The sequence below is a fragment of the Ambystoma mexicanum genome, chromosome 1q (genome assembly GCF_040938575.1).
Source record: "Ambystoma mexicanum isolate Mex_15411 chromosome 1q, UKY_AmexF1_1, whole genome shotgun sequence".
Lineage (NCBI taxonomy): Eukaryota > Metazoa > Chordata > Amphibia > Caudata > Ambystomatidae > Ambystoma > Ambystoma mexicanum.
In genome coordinates this window covers 282798555-282815233 of record NC_090922.1, presented here as the reverse complement: position 1 = coordinate 282815233, position 16679 = coordinate 282798555, and positions in this window count along the sequence as shown.

The window sequence follows — 16679 nt, the reverse complement described above, 5'->3', positions numbered from 1 at the left end:
GTCTCCCACCACCCCCACCCCCCAGCAGTGCAGGGGCAGCCTCCACCAGGCCCCCACTCATGTCTCCCACCACCCCCACCCCCCTGCCACCATGGGCATCCTCCACCAGGCCCCCACTCATGTCCCCCTGCACCCCCACCCCCCAGCATCCAGGGTCACCCTCCACCAGGCCCCCACTCATGTCTCCCACCACCCCCACCCCCCTGCCACCATGGGCATCCTCCACCAGGCCCCCACTCATGTCCCCCTGCACCCGCACCCCCCAGCAGTGCAGGGGCAGCCTCCACCAGGCCCCCACTCATGTCTCCCACCAGCCCAGCCCCCAGCAGTGCAGGGGCAGCCTCCACCAGGCCCCCACTCATGTCTCCCACCACCCCCCACCCCCAGCAGTGCAGGGGCAGCCTCCACCAGGCCCCCACTCATGTCTCCCACCACCCCCACCCCCCTGCCACCATGGGCATCCTCCACCAGGCCCCCACTCATGTCCCCCTGCACCCCCACCCCCCAGCATCCAGGGTCACCCTCCACCAGGCCCCCACTCATGTCTCCCACCACCCCCACCCCCCTGCCACCATGGGCATCCTCCACCAGGCCCCCACTCATGTCTCCCACCACCCCCACCCCCCAGCAGTGCAGGGGCAGCTTCCACCAGGCCCCCACTCATGTCTCCCACCACCCCCACCCCCCAGCATCCAGGGTCACCCTCCACCAGGCCCCCACTCATGTCTCCCACCACCCCCACCCCCCTGCCACCATGGGCAGCCCCCACCAGGTCCTCACAATCCCCAATCATGTGCGTAATGGTCAGCCTCCACAGCCAAAAAGCCCTACCAAGTAACCCATTCACCCACATGGAAATGTAAATCACATGTTACACCCCCAATGTTCATGAAGCTAATGAACCCATGTCCGTCACAAACAATGGTTGCAATTGAATGGGAAAACACACAACATGACATGCATGAAACCAATGAGATGATACCACACAGTGAAGTATGCAAACAAAATTGTATTGAAAAAAATAAAGAATGCTAAAGAAAGAAAACAAACTACAATGTGAATGAGAAAAAATAAGCTGCATGTCAGTATAAAAACACAAAACTGGAAATCCAAATCCAAAAAAATTTTGTCCAAAGTCAAATGTAAAAAAATCTCCATGCAATAAAGAACTATGTACAAAAATACCAAGGGTCCATGAGCCCAACTGAACAAAGGAAACCTACTAAAAAACCTACCTAAAAATCAACTATATACAAAAAGTGGAGCAGTGTCCGTCGACTCCAAATCATAATAAGAAAGAAAGGAAACCTAAAACTAAAGAACTATATACAAAGGCGGCGGGCAAGTCCAGCGGCTCACTCCGTGGTGTCCCGGGCCAGGGCATCATCGAACTCCTGTTCGATGTCCCGGAGGTGGTCCAGTTCCATGGCCCCGAGGGTCCGCAGGGACGACGCTGTGTCCTCCTCCAACCCCCTGCGGATTGCCTCGAGGCACTCGGCCCGCCTTAGGGCCCTCCGCATTGAGGTCTCCGCCCTGACCATTGTGAGCCGTGCCTCTTCCGCCCGCCGCCGCTCCGCACCTATGGCGTGGCCCAACCGCTGCCACACGGAAGACACTCTCTGTCCTGGGTCCCCCTGCCCTCCGGCCGATGCCTGCCCCTCCGATGTCGAAAGCCCCGAGCCTTCATGTCTCCCACCATGTTGCTGCTGCTGCTGCTCTGCCTCTGCCCGTGCACTGCCTCCTGCTGCCTGCACATCCTCCGCCGGCTGGGGTGCACTTGTTGATGTGGCCACCCCTGCTGGACCTCCGACTCCCGACTGTGGCAGGGATGCCTCCTTCACCAGCCTGGCCGCACCGTCAGAGCAGCTCCACAGGGCACCCAGGTGATTGATGGGTGGGAAGATAGCACAGAGGACGACTGGCGCGTAGGGGGTCCAGTTGAGGAGGGGGTCGGAGCAAGCCCCATCAGACAGCGGAATCCGGCCTGGGTGACCTGTCCCAGCAGGCTGACGTGGTCAACGAGCCATTCGAGATGACGTGCAGTCTCTCCATGAAAAGACTGCAGGTCACCTCGCATGGCCCGTTGACGCAACGCCACACCAGCCAGGACAGGCTCAACCCGGACCTGGATGGCCACGTCCGCAGGCAGAGGAAGACCAGTTGACGTCAGCTCATCCACTGCCTGAAAACGGGTCTGGACGTAGGCATCCCTGCTGGTGCAAGATGATGCAGGGACAGGATCGGGGACAGGATTGCACACAGGCACCTCCGCGGCTGCCTGTGCTGCCTCCTGTCCCTGGTCCTGCACTACACCACTAGCACCAGTGGGATCCCCACCTCCAGACCCCGTCTCTGGTGCTTGCGCGGCCCCCTCCTCCACCAAACCCCCCACCAACCTGGATGACTCCGTGCCATCTTCCCCTGTTGGGCCCTGTGGGGTCCCAGCTGCCCCTTCTGCTGCCGAGGAGTCAAACTGCAACCTCCGCCTCTTGGACCTCCCCCCGGCAGCTGCGGCCTGGGACGCGGCACCGGACTCCTCACTCCCCGACGAGATGACAACACGGGAGGGGAGCCGGGCCTTGCGTCTCTGGCTGGCGGTCGGATCCCCGCCGCTGTGCTCCACAGCACCTTCTCCGCCCTCTTCATCAGTTGACGCTGCAGACAGGGAGAAACAAAACACAGGCATCAGGGCACTGTACAATGGACACATACACGCATGACAGTTGCACATGAGTGGCATTGGCAAACCTCAGACATGTCATCACAATCCCCAACACACATGTCATTGCAACTGGCACACATGAGCCATACCACAGCCATATCGCAACTGCCACCACCATCCCTACACATACAACAGCATCAGCAGCCAAAGGGGAGCCAGACATCACATGCAACACAGGAAGTGCACCACACATGTATACACACCACCACACTTGCATGCATGTCTACACCTCTGCCAAGTGTCGCACTGTTCAGACGGGCATCCATGTCACATCTGCCAATCAGGCTTCCACATACCGCTGTCACATGCATCCATGTTGCATCACTGTTGCACCCTTGTCAAATACACACACATGCACATGTACACAGTGCTCATACATGCAGCCGAAAACAACATACATGCCTGACATCACGGACATGTCTACTTACATACACATTCATCCAAACATGTGTGCACGCACAACTGCATTTGCCATGCAAGCCCACACACACAAGCACCATCCATGTCTCACACATTACAGCCCTCACATGTGTCAGCCCCACGGCCCTGTACACCCCCACCCATACTCGACCCCATACAAACAGATGTGCAACCGGCAAAATGCTGAATGATCACCACACGCACTGCTCACAATCAGGATGCATGTACACTCACCGCTCGACTCCAGACGGGTCTGCTTCTCTAGGACCTGGACGTGGAGCGCTGGGGATATGCGTTCCAGGACCCCCATCTGTTCTTCCGACAAGTGGCCCCGGTGCCCCTTGGCATCCGCTGCCTTCAAGAGGCGCCGGGCCTTGTTCAGGGTCCTGGACCTGAAGTCCTCCCAGCGCTTCCTGACATGTTGTAAGTCCCGGACTGCCACCCCCTCCGCGTTGATGGCAGTCACGATGTCAGTCCAGATCCGAGTCCGTCCTTCCTTGTCTGCGCGGGAACTTCCGAAGAGGGCATCATACTGCCCCAGGACTTGCTCCACCAGGACACCAACTTCGGTGGCACTGAAGCTGGTGCCCCTCTGCCTCTCTGGCCGGGGGTTGTCAGTGGTCACAGATGGTGTTTGCCCCAACATGACAACCCCAGAGGCAGGAGTGGGTGGGCAACTGGGTCCTGGGGCTGTGCTGTGGAGCGATGGAATTCCAGTCGGGAGTCTTCGGTTCCAGCAGGGGTGGTCACAGCAACAGCACCCCTGGCTGATGTGCAGGCAGCAAATGGCAGTGCACGTGGGCAGCAGGCAGTCAGGCAGCAGCAGAGGGCAGGTGGGAGCGTGCTCGGGGCTCTGGGGGGCAGTAATTCGGCCTTCTGGGCAGGAGGGTGGTCTTCTGTGTGCTTACGCGTGGCCAGCTTGGTACGGAGTGATTTGGCACGTGAAAATCCTGCACGTCAGCGTGAAAACCGAGGAAAGGCCCTTAGCGCGTAAGCGTGTCAGCACGCATACGCGATTCTATTGGACCAAAGGCCCTCAGCGCGTAAGCGCGTCTGTGGCGTGACCCACACGGGTGTTTCCCACACAGCACGTGATGACAGAGCACACGTGGAAAGACTGCACGTCAGAGTGTCATCGCGTGTGATTGGTGGAAATGGACATACACACAGAAGTGACAAAGCGTGTAATTGGTGGAAATGGCCGTACACGCATAAGTCACAAAGCGTGTAATTGGTGAAAAACGCCCTATCAGCATAAGTGACAAAGCGTGTAATTGGTGGAAATGGCCCTAGCGCGTAGACGCCGCGTAAGTGACGCTGGACGTGTGGGCCTGTATAAAAGGTACGCGTAGAACACCATTTCCTTGTACGTGCTTTTCGTGGAGAGCGAGTTGGTGAATTCTGTACTTCTTGTCGGTTCACACGCGATTTACTTCACGGCGTTTCAAGTTCGTATTCCCTGTTACCTCTGACAGATTTTTCTCTTTTTTCTCTTTTACTGGTTTACCTGGGCCTGTTCCCTCAAACAGTGTTCCCTTCTACTGTTGTCCTGTCTCCTCAGACAGCGTACAAATCTTCTTTTGGCGGCAGTGTTGCCAACCAAACGCGCTCCTTTTTCACACTCTTTTACCTGGCAGACGGTGAGTCACGCACGCATCTAACATCTGTGCTTGCCCCGTGTGTAGCCTACCCCTTCAGAGGTCATTCTAGGCTGCGTGTGACACGCATACGTTCATTCTTGTGTTACTGGGTGCCACAGCGTAGTGCAGGTTTTTCTTTCTGCACACATGGTCTAGGAGGGGTTGCGTGCATGTCATCTCCCTTTTTTGGGGCTCCTGTGCGTAGCGTGACCCGTCATCTTTCCCCAGGGGTTACAATCAGCCTTGCAAGAGCACTAGGGTACAATTACCATCTGGTACCCAACCCCTTTGACCCCCAATTGCCCAGGACAATATTTTACAGCCACTCCCATACGCACATTAACATCAGTGCCATGGCTGGGAGGCGAGGATTCCGTAAGGGTGGCAAAGGTGGAAGAGCCACAAGTGGTGGCCGTGGTGGATCCGGTAGGGGACGTGGTCGTTACTTGCAGGGTGAGCCTGTCCCCCCATGTGTGGAGGACCAGTCAAGGGCACCCATAATCCCCCCCCCTCCCGTTGAGGCTGATGTGGCTGACACCATCCATGCTCAGCCCTTGTTGGACCAGCCCATTGTGGCACCAGACCTGGCTGACTCCATGGCTGACTTCCAGGTCAGCAGGCCTATGACACGTGCGCTGGTGCACGTTGATGTCACCATGCCACGTGCATCTGGGGCAGCAAGGTCATCTGCTGCACCAAGTAGGCAGGGCGGAGAGGCTGCAGGGGCAGCTGCGGCTCCATCCACCCCAGCCCTCACACACCCAGCCCGGACAGTGTCGGTCCTAGTCCATGCTGCTGATATTCCCCCTGACACCATCACACTAGAGCCAATGCCTGCACCAACTCCCATGCTGAGTGTGCAATCCCACACTCCTGATACAGAGTCCACCAGAGCTCCTTCCCCTAGTGTCCAGAGCGGCGCAGGACACTCAGGATCACCACCACCTTCCAAGCGGAAGAGGAAGAGTGCTCGTCCGGCACAGGCTGATGCCCCAGACACGGCTACACAGTCCAGCCCGTCCAGGAAGCCCAGCTTCACGGATGACGAACTGAATGCACTTGTCGAGTATGTGTCCGCACATGACAACAAGATGGTCATTGTTGCAGGATCCAAGACCACACCTGCACAACGCCAGGCACACTGGCAGACCGTTGCGGACATCGTAAGTGCCCTTGGAATCGTGAGGCGCACAGCCAATGATTGCTATAAGCGCTGGAATGACCTAAAGCACAGGGCAAAGAGTAAGCTGGCCTCAAGTCATGCCGCAACTCTAGTGACTGGAGGTGGGTCTCCAGTAGTAGACATGGAACTCACTCCACATGAGTCAGTCGCTGGGACCTACGTCACGGAGGAACAGATACAAGGCGTGGGAGATTTGGCTGATTACGAGGCATTGTCCGGTGAGTGCACATGCATGTGTGTGTCATCCATGTGCATGGTGTGTGTGAGGGCTTCTGTTTGTGTGACAGGTGAGAGTGTGTGCGCCTGAGTCGTATGGGTCAGCCATGTGCTTCATGCAATACATCCTGCGCAGCTGCATTTGGCCATAGCAGTATCCCTTCTGCCAACAGTAGACATCTAGCCCAACTGCACGCCAGTTGCCCTTGAAGTGTCACCTTGCCACAACATTGTTGCTAAATTTTCCACTGTTCATTTAGTCAGATTTTTTTACATTCCACCACTTTTACTAGGTATGTCGCAGTCCTCTAGTCACATGTCTGACATGGCTATGGTAAAGTGGAGTGACTTTGTTACCTGGATATCATTTGTTCAAACATGTCCCTGTGCAATTGCACCATTTCGGACTGGCAGCTCCAGGTGAAGAATCTGACCTGTTTGAATTAGAAAAGCTATTACATGCGGGAACTGGACAGAATGAATAGGTGCTGCCCTCCTCTCCATCTTCACTCAATAGCAATGGTACATGCCATCTGTGTGATGGCATGTGTGTTTCACCTGCCAATCACAGGCCAATGTGTGATGCCAATGCCAGGCAGCATGCAGAAAATGTGTTCATCTTCAATCTTGGTGTCATCAGTGTGTGCCATTTGCCTGCCCTTCATACGCAGTGAGGGTGCATGCATGGGAGGGTTTTAGTCATGTGGGACATGTGTCAAACAAGTACTGGTTTACTAGCTTCTCAGCCCTTATTGTGTGCCATGGGCCTAATGCCTGTTTCCATTTCTTTGTTTTTATGTCTTTGCAGGGGAAGACGCACCTGATACTGCTGGGGTTGTGGAGATGGTGCAGACCCAGGAGGGGTCAGAGGGCCGACCAACCACCAGTGAGGGACGTGGTGTGGTGGTGGGTGAGAACCCACAAGTGCTGCAGGTCCTGCTCTCAAGGGGTGTCTCTGGCTGCACCTCCCCCGAGCTGTACTCAGGTGTTGATTCGGATGAGACCTACGTGCCGTCGCAGGTGAGTGTTCCAGGGAGGGATTCTGTTCTGTCTCACCCACCTGCACCAGGGTCAGAACCCTCAATGGGGATGTCAGTGTTGGCAGCTACGCCTTTGGTGGTTACGGATGCAGGGTCACACTCCGCGACATCTGATCCTGTTCCTGGGCCAGCAGATCAGAGGGGGAATGCAGTCCTGCAGCCTCAGGCAGTGCCGGCACAGCAAGGCGCAGTTCGCCTTGCCCCAGACAGGTGTGGTGCCCGCCGACATGGTGGCGGTACGCCACCTGGCAATACTGCATGGGAGCAATCCATTTACGGTATGGCAACCCAACAGGCAGCATCATCCGAGATGATGGCTCAGGCCATGGATAGGGTGGCCACTTACATTGTCCCCCCTGAAAGGCTGATGGAGCGACAAGAGCAGGCAACCGACTCCATCTGCCAGTCACACAGGGAGGACATGTTTGGGTCCAACAGGGACAGGCGGGCCGCACTGGCGACTCTGCAGGAGGCCTTCTCCATTGAGTCCCAGGGCCACAGGGAAGCCCTGAGGCAGGAGCTCCTTCACCTCAGGACGACTCTTGTTGAGCTTGAGGCTTCTACACACCAAAGGACAGAACAGCAGCTGGAGCGTCTCACCCGTACGCTTTCAGCTGAGATGCAGGCAACGAGGGCAGAGGTTCGGGCATCCCGTGAGTTGTTGCATGGGGACCTCCGCACACTCATCCTCCAGAACCAGACCTACCACACCCGCATGCTTGCAGCCATGGAGGAGCAGACTAGGGCCTTGCGTGGGCTGCCTCCCATAGTGCAACCACCTCCGGATGCAGCTGCACAGGGTGATAATAGCGACAGCAGTGATACTCCCACAATAGGGTAGCCGTGTGGGCCATGAGCCCATGGAGGTGTTTTTTTTTCCCAGGATCCACGCAGGTGGGTTCTGGTGTGCATCCTGTCCTCGGACCTCCTGGGTGGCCTCCCCAACCCCCCCGGGCCCTTCAATGGCCATTTTTGATTTTTTTTATTTTTATTTTTGTTTTTATTTTTATTTCTTTTATTCCCAATTTTTTTGGGACGATTTGTTGGCTTCCGTGGTTCCTGTGGGCATACGCTGCATTGTGGCTGGGCACATGCAGGCTTGTAATGTATTTGGTTCAGATGCTTGGGTTTGAGTCACACACACTCCTCCTGCTTCCCGTTTCCATGGGCTTGCAAAGGGTGTGCCCAAGTGACAGTGAATTACACAGTGACGTTGGACTATGTAGGGTATTTTGTGGAGATTTGGGGCCTGACGGTATTTTATTAGCGCCGAAAAATAACTTAGCAATAATCACTCCTTGTATTCAGATTTGGCCATGTGCAACAATAATACAGTGGACATGCATTATTTCAGCACCCAGACATGCATATTTGGTATGCGTGGTTGGTATGCGTGGTTGGTGGTATTTTGGTGAGCATAATTCCCTTGTTTTATTTGTGGCCCCAATGTCCAGAATCCCTTATATTTGCTTAGATTTTTCGTGTAATCACTAGAGAGACCTCAGACCTACATTTTAGGAATACCACATTTTCAGTGTTAGTGTTAGTGTGCCACCATGGGCGATCTCACTGACTTATTTACGACAGAGAGCTATATGTGGTAATTTTGTGGTAATTTCCACTACCTTATATACGGTAGGGAACTATGTTCAGAGAGTCCCTCTTCCCGTTGGCTCATGTACCTCCAACGAGCTATGCTACAAACAATCACTTTCAACTGTTCATACTGAATATGATAATGCACACATCTGTCTTAAAATGACAATTGCATTGTTTAAAAATCTCCCCTCATCATCAGCACTGTATTGGTAAATAGAAGACACACCACCCGTCTGCTTTCAAATATTTTTCTGTATTATAAAAGTTGCATTTAAACACGATCTCACTCTTTACAGAAATAAATAAAACAGCACATTAACAGCATTGTCTGTAATACACTGAAAAAAAAAATGGCGGAGAACAGAACACAATTTGCAACATTAACGTGTGATTAAGGCACCGGAATCGCCTTTCCTACTCTGACTGAACATTCTCGTACACACTCAGCTCCCACACTTATGTAATTACCTTATCTGTTCAGAGTTTTCTTCAGCTGTTCTCTTTCTGAATGTGGCTCCCTTGAAGATTAACCCCAGTGAAAAGGAACGCCTGCCGTTCTCAAACCGGGGTCGCCTGGAATTCTCAGCTTTTGCAGATAGGAATGCTCCAACCAGGAAAAAATAGGTCCTTCTCTCAGCTCTGCCAAATCTTGACTGTCCTTCTCTCTCTTCAAACTCCCCCCAGCAAAACTCTGATCACTCCCTCTAGCATGATACTTGCTATGACGCTGCTCCAATCAGAATCAATCATGCCATCTCCTCCTTCTCTACACAATGGCTCATTTTTATAGTAATACTTTGTAACCAACTGATTTCCTGTTCTTTCGAGCTCTTTTGCTTCCTGTAATTATGTGGACAGGGCAGCAGAGAAAAAAAAATGGATGTGCGTTTAAAAGTTCACTTTCAGAATAGGCCTAATTCTGCAGTAGAGACACATTTTTATTAGTGGATTATGTTTCATTAGTCAGGTTAGTTATAAGTAATGTTAGTTATTATTTTCAAATGTGTCTCTCACACCATAGGCATTTCAGGTGAAAAATAGTGTGCATTTTTGAATGTGCACGTGTGCTTTTAACTGTAAAAATAGATTTGCATCTTATATGTTAAAATCGTTTTTGACTGAATAGCCTGTCTTTCCTTGTTAATCTGGTAACACATATAGCAATGCACCGCTCCCTTGTGGTGGTGCTGCAAAAAAAAAATTGCTACCTGTGCAGTAGTGCTGTACTCTGTGCTGTAACACGCCAAATATCCTTACATACCCTCCTTTTGTTTTTAGAATCTGGCTACGATCCAAGCCAATTCCTAAAAACAACTTGTTCTTTCTTTTTCTTTTAAAATGCATGTGTATTGGGATATCTTTCTCTTCCTGACGTAGCTCGTAAAATTAGTAACATTTTCATTTTTACTGATAGCACAATCAACCATCCATCCATGATCAGCACCAGGATAGCCAAACCCACTATTGAGCGTTCCCCCCAGGTTCCCCAATTAAATCTTTCCACTTCTATTATGCCCAGATTACTAATTGTAATATTGTTTTTTCTCAAATTCATTTTTATAACATGTCTTTCTTTGTGATTCAATAAATATTCCACCTCCGGATCTATTGGAAAAGTATCCCTTTGAAAAAAATCGATATTTTCCACTTGGCTTTCCCAAACATCATTTGTTACATGAAACAATGTTAATCCCCCAATTGACACAATTGCATCCTTTGGAACCTGTAAATAAAAAACATTATATTTCACCTGTTTAACCACGTATGTTCCATGGTTTAAATGTACTACCGTCATGTTCTTTAAGCAGGTGCTGACCAACCATTTACCTCTGACCATCTTAGCCTGTGCCATTTCTTCACTCCCCATATTACTAATAATCACTTCACATCCCTCTGATATACTTGGGTCAGATTTCAAACCACAAATAGCATCTGTGGCATCAGGAACAAACGGTTTACCTGGACACATATAATTTTGTTCTTTAAATGTTACACATGTTTCCAGGTTTGGTATTAAATAAACTTCAGGTTCCCATGACTGAAATGCCACCACTTCTGGAGTCTTAATCTTAATGAATTTGTCCTCTTGCCAAAATCCCACATTGTGTACCCACTTCGTTTGATAAATAAGTTCAGGGGCTACATATGGGATGCATAGCAAAAATCTGATCTCTAGTCTTTCCAAGTCCACATATAACGGCATTGCATTCCCTATTTCGAATGCAATTTTTACCTGTATTATGTCAATTTCCCTCCTGGTCAATCTTTCTATCATTTGACGAATGATATCCTGCGAAACAAAATACAATGGAATATGTCCTTGAATCAATTGTGAAACTGCAGTTTGAACTTCTCTCATATAATTCGTTAATAGTCTATCAACAGGACTCATTATGTTCAATATTTCCTTTAAAGTTCTGTCATGCTTAAGTATTATTTTAGTCGCCCGTTGCATTACATCCGCTTGTTCATTTAGAATGATTGCAGTTTCATTTATGAATCTTACTTGTTCATCCAGTCCCCCTCTAATTCCATCTAATGTTTTTTGTATTATTTCTAGGTCAATACTCAATTGTTGTGCTTTAGTACTCAGTGTTCCTACCGAAATAGAATTGGCTGTTGATATTGTGGTACCTATTATTGCTCCAACTATAGACATTACCATTGATATCGCGAGCATCACCGCACCTCTCTTTCCTCTCTTCTTCTTAATGTCTGCTGAATTCACGATTGTTTTTTCCAATTGCATTAATATATCTCTTATTGACTGCTTAGTGTCCTCTTTTCTTATTTCCAGCCACTCTTTAGTCTGTTCAATCTTAATTCCGGTATTGTTCAAGTGTTTTTCAATCAAAATCTCAGGATTTAATGGTATGTATATATTTTGGAAAATCATCCTTCTATCACTCATGAAGAATCCTGGTGCCTCTTCCACCGCAATACCAGATGCTGGTCCAGGTTCAATGACAACCTGTGCTTCTGAATTCTTGAAGATCCCTCCAAATATCATCATCATTAACCATATCATCGGTATCATCTTCAATGCTGATCGCTTTGCAGCCTTGGTCTTCACCCCTCTTTGGGGCTTTCTCGGAATCCGTTCACATGGGCTCCAGGACTCCATCGTCTCCCGTGGGCTCTGATCCTGGAACCTCCGACCAAATAATGTTAATTTTCTAAATCAAAATAGAAAATAAACAAATTAAGTACATAGCACAATATTAACTTTACCCTTTTTCCAAAAATAAAACATGCTTGGTAAAAATATTTCATTTTTTTTTCTTCTATTATTTTTTTTTATTTTTTTTTTATTTTTTTTAAATTAAACACAAGTTAAAAAAAACAAGCACACATAAACAGCATTCAATATTTAATACATTTTCTCTCTGCACACCAACCATGAGCTTCCGTTATATGTGCATTTATTTATTTATTTATTTATTTATTTATTTTATATTATATATTTTTACATATACTACAGTGTTTATGTGCCATCATAACAAGCAACTTTTTAACTTCTTTGTCACTGCCTCCTGATTACACCCATTTATTTTCTCTTTTTGTGTTCAGGGGACTTTATCTGTTTCTACATGCTCAAGCTGCCTGATCTCATGTCTGGGATGGCATGGTTTGATTTGATTTACATGGACAAACTGCTCTATTGCTGTTTCACCTTCATTTTTCAAGATTTTATACACTACAGGAGAGACCTTATCTATAATTCGAAATGGCCCCTGCCAGGCTGCTAGAAATTTAGAATTTTTCTGTTTACTTTTTCCAAAATGAAACTTGTATACCTGATCCCCTACACTGTATTCCTTTACTGATGTCTTTTTATCATAATACGATTTTGCACTGTCAGCAGCTCTTTCCAGATTTCTCTGCACAAAAGCAAATGCATGTTGCAAATGCCTCCTCAGTTGATCAATATATTCATGAACTGTGGATGCACTCACAAGGGTTTGCTCATGTGTTCTGTATAGTAGGTGTTGTGGTAACACCATTTTCCTACCTGTTAAGACCTCATGGGGGCTAACACCTGTTGCTTTGGCAGGAGTCGATCTGATTGCCATCAAAACTAATGGTAAAAGCAAATCCCAGCTGGAACCTGCTTCTGCCACAAATTTCTTTAAAATATCCACAACAGATCTATTGCTTCTTTCAACTGTACCTGAAGAGGCCGCCCGAAATGCGATATGTAGTTTCCTTTTCACACCTAGTATTTGCCATACCTTACTCATTAGAGTACTTGTGAAATGACTTCCTCTGTCTGACTCAATTCTTTGTGGCAACCCAAACCTTGAGAACACATGTTTCACCAGCAATGTGGCTGCTGTTTGCGCACTACAATCTGGTGCAGGAATGCATTCAATCCACTTGGACATCAAACATACCACACTCAAAATATAACGGTGTCCCCTGCTCGACCTTTTTAAAGGACCTACATAGTCTATTTGCAAATCTGACCATGGAAGAGTTAGGCCTCTTTTCATCAATGGTGCTCTATGCATTGGTGAAGCAGGTTTAAATTGGGCGCATACTAGACATCCTCTAGTATATAATTCCACATCTTGGGACATATGTGGCCAGTAAGCATAATCTTTTAGTATTTCTAATGTTTTTTGTGAACCTCTATGGCCTGCGGTTATGGCATCATGTGCATGGTGTAGCATTAGTCCTCTGAATGAAAGGGGTACTACCCACTGTATTTGTCCTGGTATGGACTCTCTAATCATGAGTCCATCCTGTAATCTAATTCGTGTTTTGTTCTTTAATAGCACCCTCAACTCTTCTTTTCCCATACAGTCATTTTCTGTTAAAGGATTTTGTTCGGGATCTATCAAATGATTATAATAGATTCCCAAAATTTGATCATTCTTTTGTGCCTCAATCAAATCTTGGTCTGGCGTGTCATGACTCCACTGCACCACCGGTTGATCCACCTCCTTTGGTGTTTTAGAACGTGTGACTGCATCAATTTGTATTTCACCCATTAAATAATCAATAGGTAGCAATTCTCCCATCACAGCCCCAATCTTAGCCAGGTGGTCTGCCTTATCATTTCCCTCCTTATCCTCTCCTGGTGTTTTTAAATGCCCACGAATTTTTCTTTTCTCCAGTATATTGTTAACTTATTCTCTGACACCAATTTGTCTATGGCTTGTATCATTTTTCCATGCTTAAGTGGCTTTTTGTTATATGTAACCATGCCTCTTGCTTTCCAACCAGGCAAATACTCCACAAAGCTATTCCGTGCATAATCAGAATCAGTCACCAGGACAATTTCACTGAACTTTTTATCAACTGCAGTAGCAATTGCTTTATAAATGGCTGCCAATTCCGCCACCTGACTGCTCCTATCTCCAATCCTCATCCCTATACTGGGGACACCTTCACATTTCAACCAGACATTTCCTATTCCTGCCACTAACTGTTTATTACTGTCATTTTCAATGTGAAAAGCACAACCATCCACATATACAGTTGGCAAATCCTTGCATGTTTTTTCATCAAAAGCTTTGTGTGGTGATTGTTCAAATTCCTGCAAACTAGTTTCTACTTCCATTTCATTTGGTATTTGTTCAGCTGCACAGTCATGTAAGTCAGCTAACCCTTGAGCAATTGGGTTCTTTTTATTTTGTCCATATCTCACTTCTACGGGAAAACCTTGTAATGCCAGCGTCCATGAAGTGATTCTGGATTGCGCTAGATTACCTGATCTAATTCTTTTACTCTCTAAAAATTGCAAAGGTTGATGATTTGTTTCAATAATTACATTTTCTCCCTGAACAATGGGGCGGAAATGTTGTAGCGCCCACACAGTGGTTAATAGGGCTTTTTCACATTCATTAAATTTCATTTCAACTTGGGAAAATGCCTTACTTGCATATGCAATGGTTTTGTGATTCAAATCGTGTTTTAGTGATAACACTGCTGACATACAATGTTCAGAAAAACCTATTTCTATAAAGAAATCCCTGTCCTTTATGGGGTATGCTAAACATGGTGCCTTTACAAGACATTCCTTTAATTTAGCCACTGCATCAGACTGCTCTTTTTCCCATTTCCAGGGAGTATTCAGTTTAAGCAGTTTAGTCAATGGTTGAGTGATTTCTGCATAATTTTTAATGAACTTTCTGTTATAGCCTGTCATCCCTAATAAACCTTTTACTCCTTTCACATTTTTAGGATCTTTTAATCTTTGTATGGCCTCTATTTTCTTCTTTTGTGGATTTAGCCCATATTCAGTCACTTCATGCCCTAGAAAGTTCACTTTTTTCTTGCACCATTGTGCTTTCTGCAAAGATACTTTGGCGCCTGCTTTCTGCAATTGGCCAAGTACATGTCTTATTTCATCAAAATGGCTTTTCAGGCTTTCATTTTTTATCAGGACATCGTCCACATAAACTATTGTTCCTCTTTCCGCTGCATCCGGCATGGCCTTTCTCAGAAATATGCCAAATTCACTCCCACTATTGATGTACCCGAACGGAGCTCTAAGCCAGGCATATTGAGTCCTGTCAAATGTAAAAGAAAATAAATGTTGTATCTCCTCTGCCAATGGCACGCCCCAATATCCAGAGGTGAGATCTAGTGTGGTAAATACATTTGAACCATGTACCTGAGCTAGGCCCTGATCAATGAATGGCAGTGGCCATCTAGATATTGGTACTCTTTTATTTAACTCTCTCAAGTCTGCACACAGCCGCCATTGACCATTTGGCTTCAATACACCTAAAATAGGTGTACTGGATGTGCTATGAATGGGCCTGATGATTCCCCGTGATTCCAAATTTTTAATAATCTCTGCCAATGATTCTAAACATGCCAGCGGTAGTCTATACTGGCGTACAAACACTGGGTTTCTGCTACACCCTTCTGGTAGTGTGGCCACATGTAAATCAGTTAAACCACAATCATAAGCATCTTTTGCAAATACATCCTTAAACTCCATAAATATCTCCCTCAGATTGTCCCTCTCTTCATTGCTTTCACATGCATCCGCTAAGGAGATCTGCTCTTCTACCATTTTGGAAAATTCTGGAAAATCTTCTGGTAAGGGAATCTCGGCGCTTTCTTCTAACTGTGTGGCTGTGTCTTTTTGTAAAGCTGCCACTTTTTAAATATTTTGGCATATCAGCTTCCACTTCAATGGGCTGATTTTCTGTTTCATTTTCATTTAAATTAAATATTATGCAATCCTCCTGATGGCAGCACACTGTCTCATTTGAATCATAAGGATACACAGAATGAATTTTAAATATTCCTTTGGGCTGAGAGTCCAGGTGTTCTGGCAACTCGCCCTTGGCATCTACGTATTTTTCAGGAATATTCCCAATCACCATGTTATTTAAATCTGCCGTATAATGTGATTTTTGTATGGCCATTCCTAATGGGGAGTTTTCCTCTAAATGAATATCCTGACAACCTTTATTATTTACCATGATTTTTACAGATCCCTCACCAATGTCTACCAATGGAATGTATTCATAATCCAGGCCTTGCTGTTTTATGGATTCATCCAGGCATACAAATGCATCAGAGCCTTTCATCTGCTGTCCATTTTTGCATTTCAGTGTTATTGCAAACTGTTTTGTAAATGCAGGAATAATAGTATTTTTCCTCATTTGTAATTCGATTGCATAAGGAACCAGTTGTGCACAATGATAAGCCCTTCTTTTGTCTTCAAATTCAGGTGCCGGACCACCTAGGCGTGACCATATGTTTTGATTAAGGAAATCTAACACCATACACATTCTGTGCATGATGTCATTTCCCATGTAAAATTCATTTTGTGCTCCACTCACTATCCATACATTATGGTAAATTGTTTTCCGCCCAATGCTAATTTTAAGCAT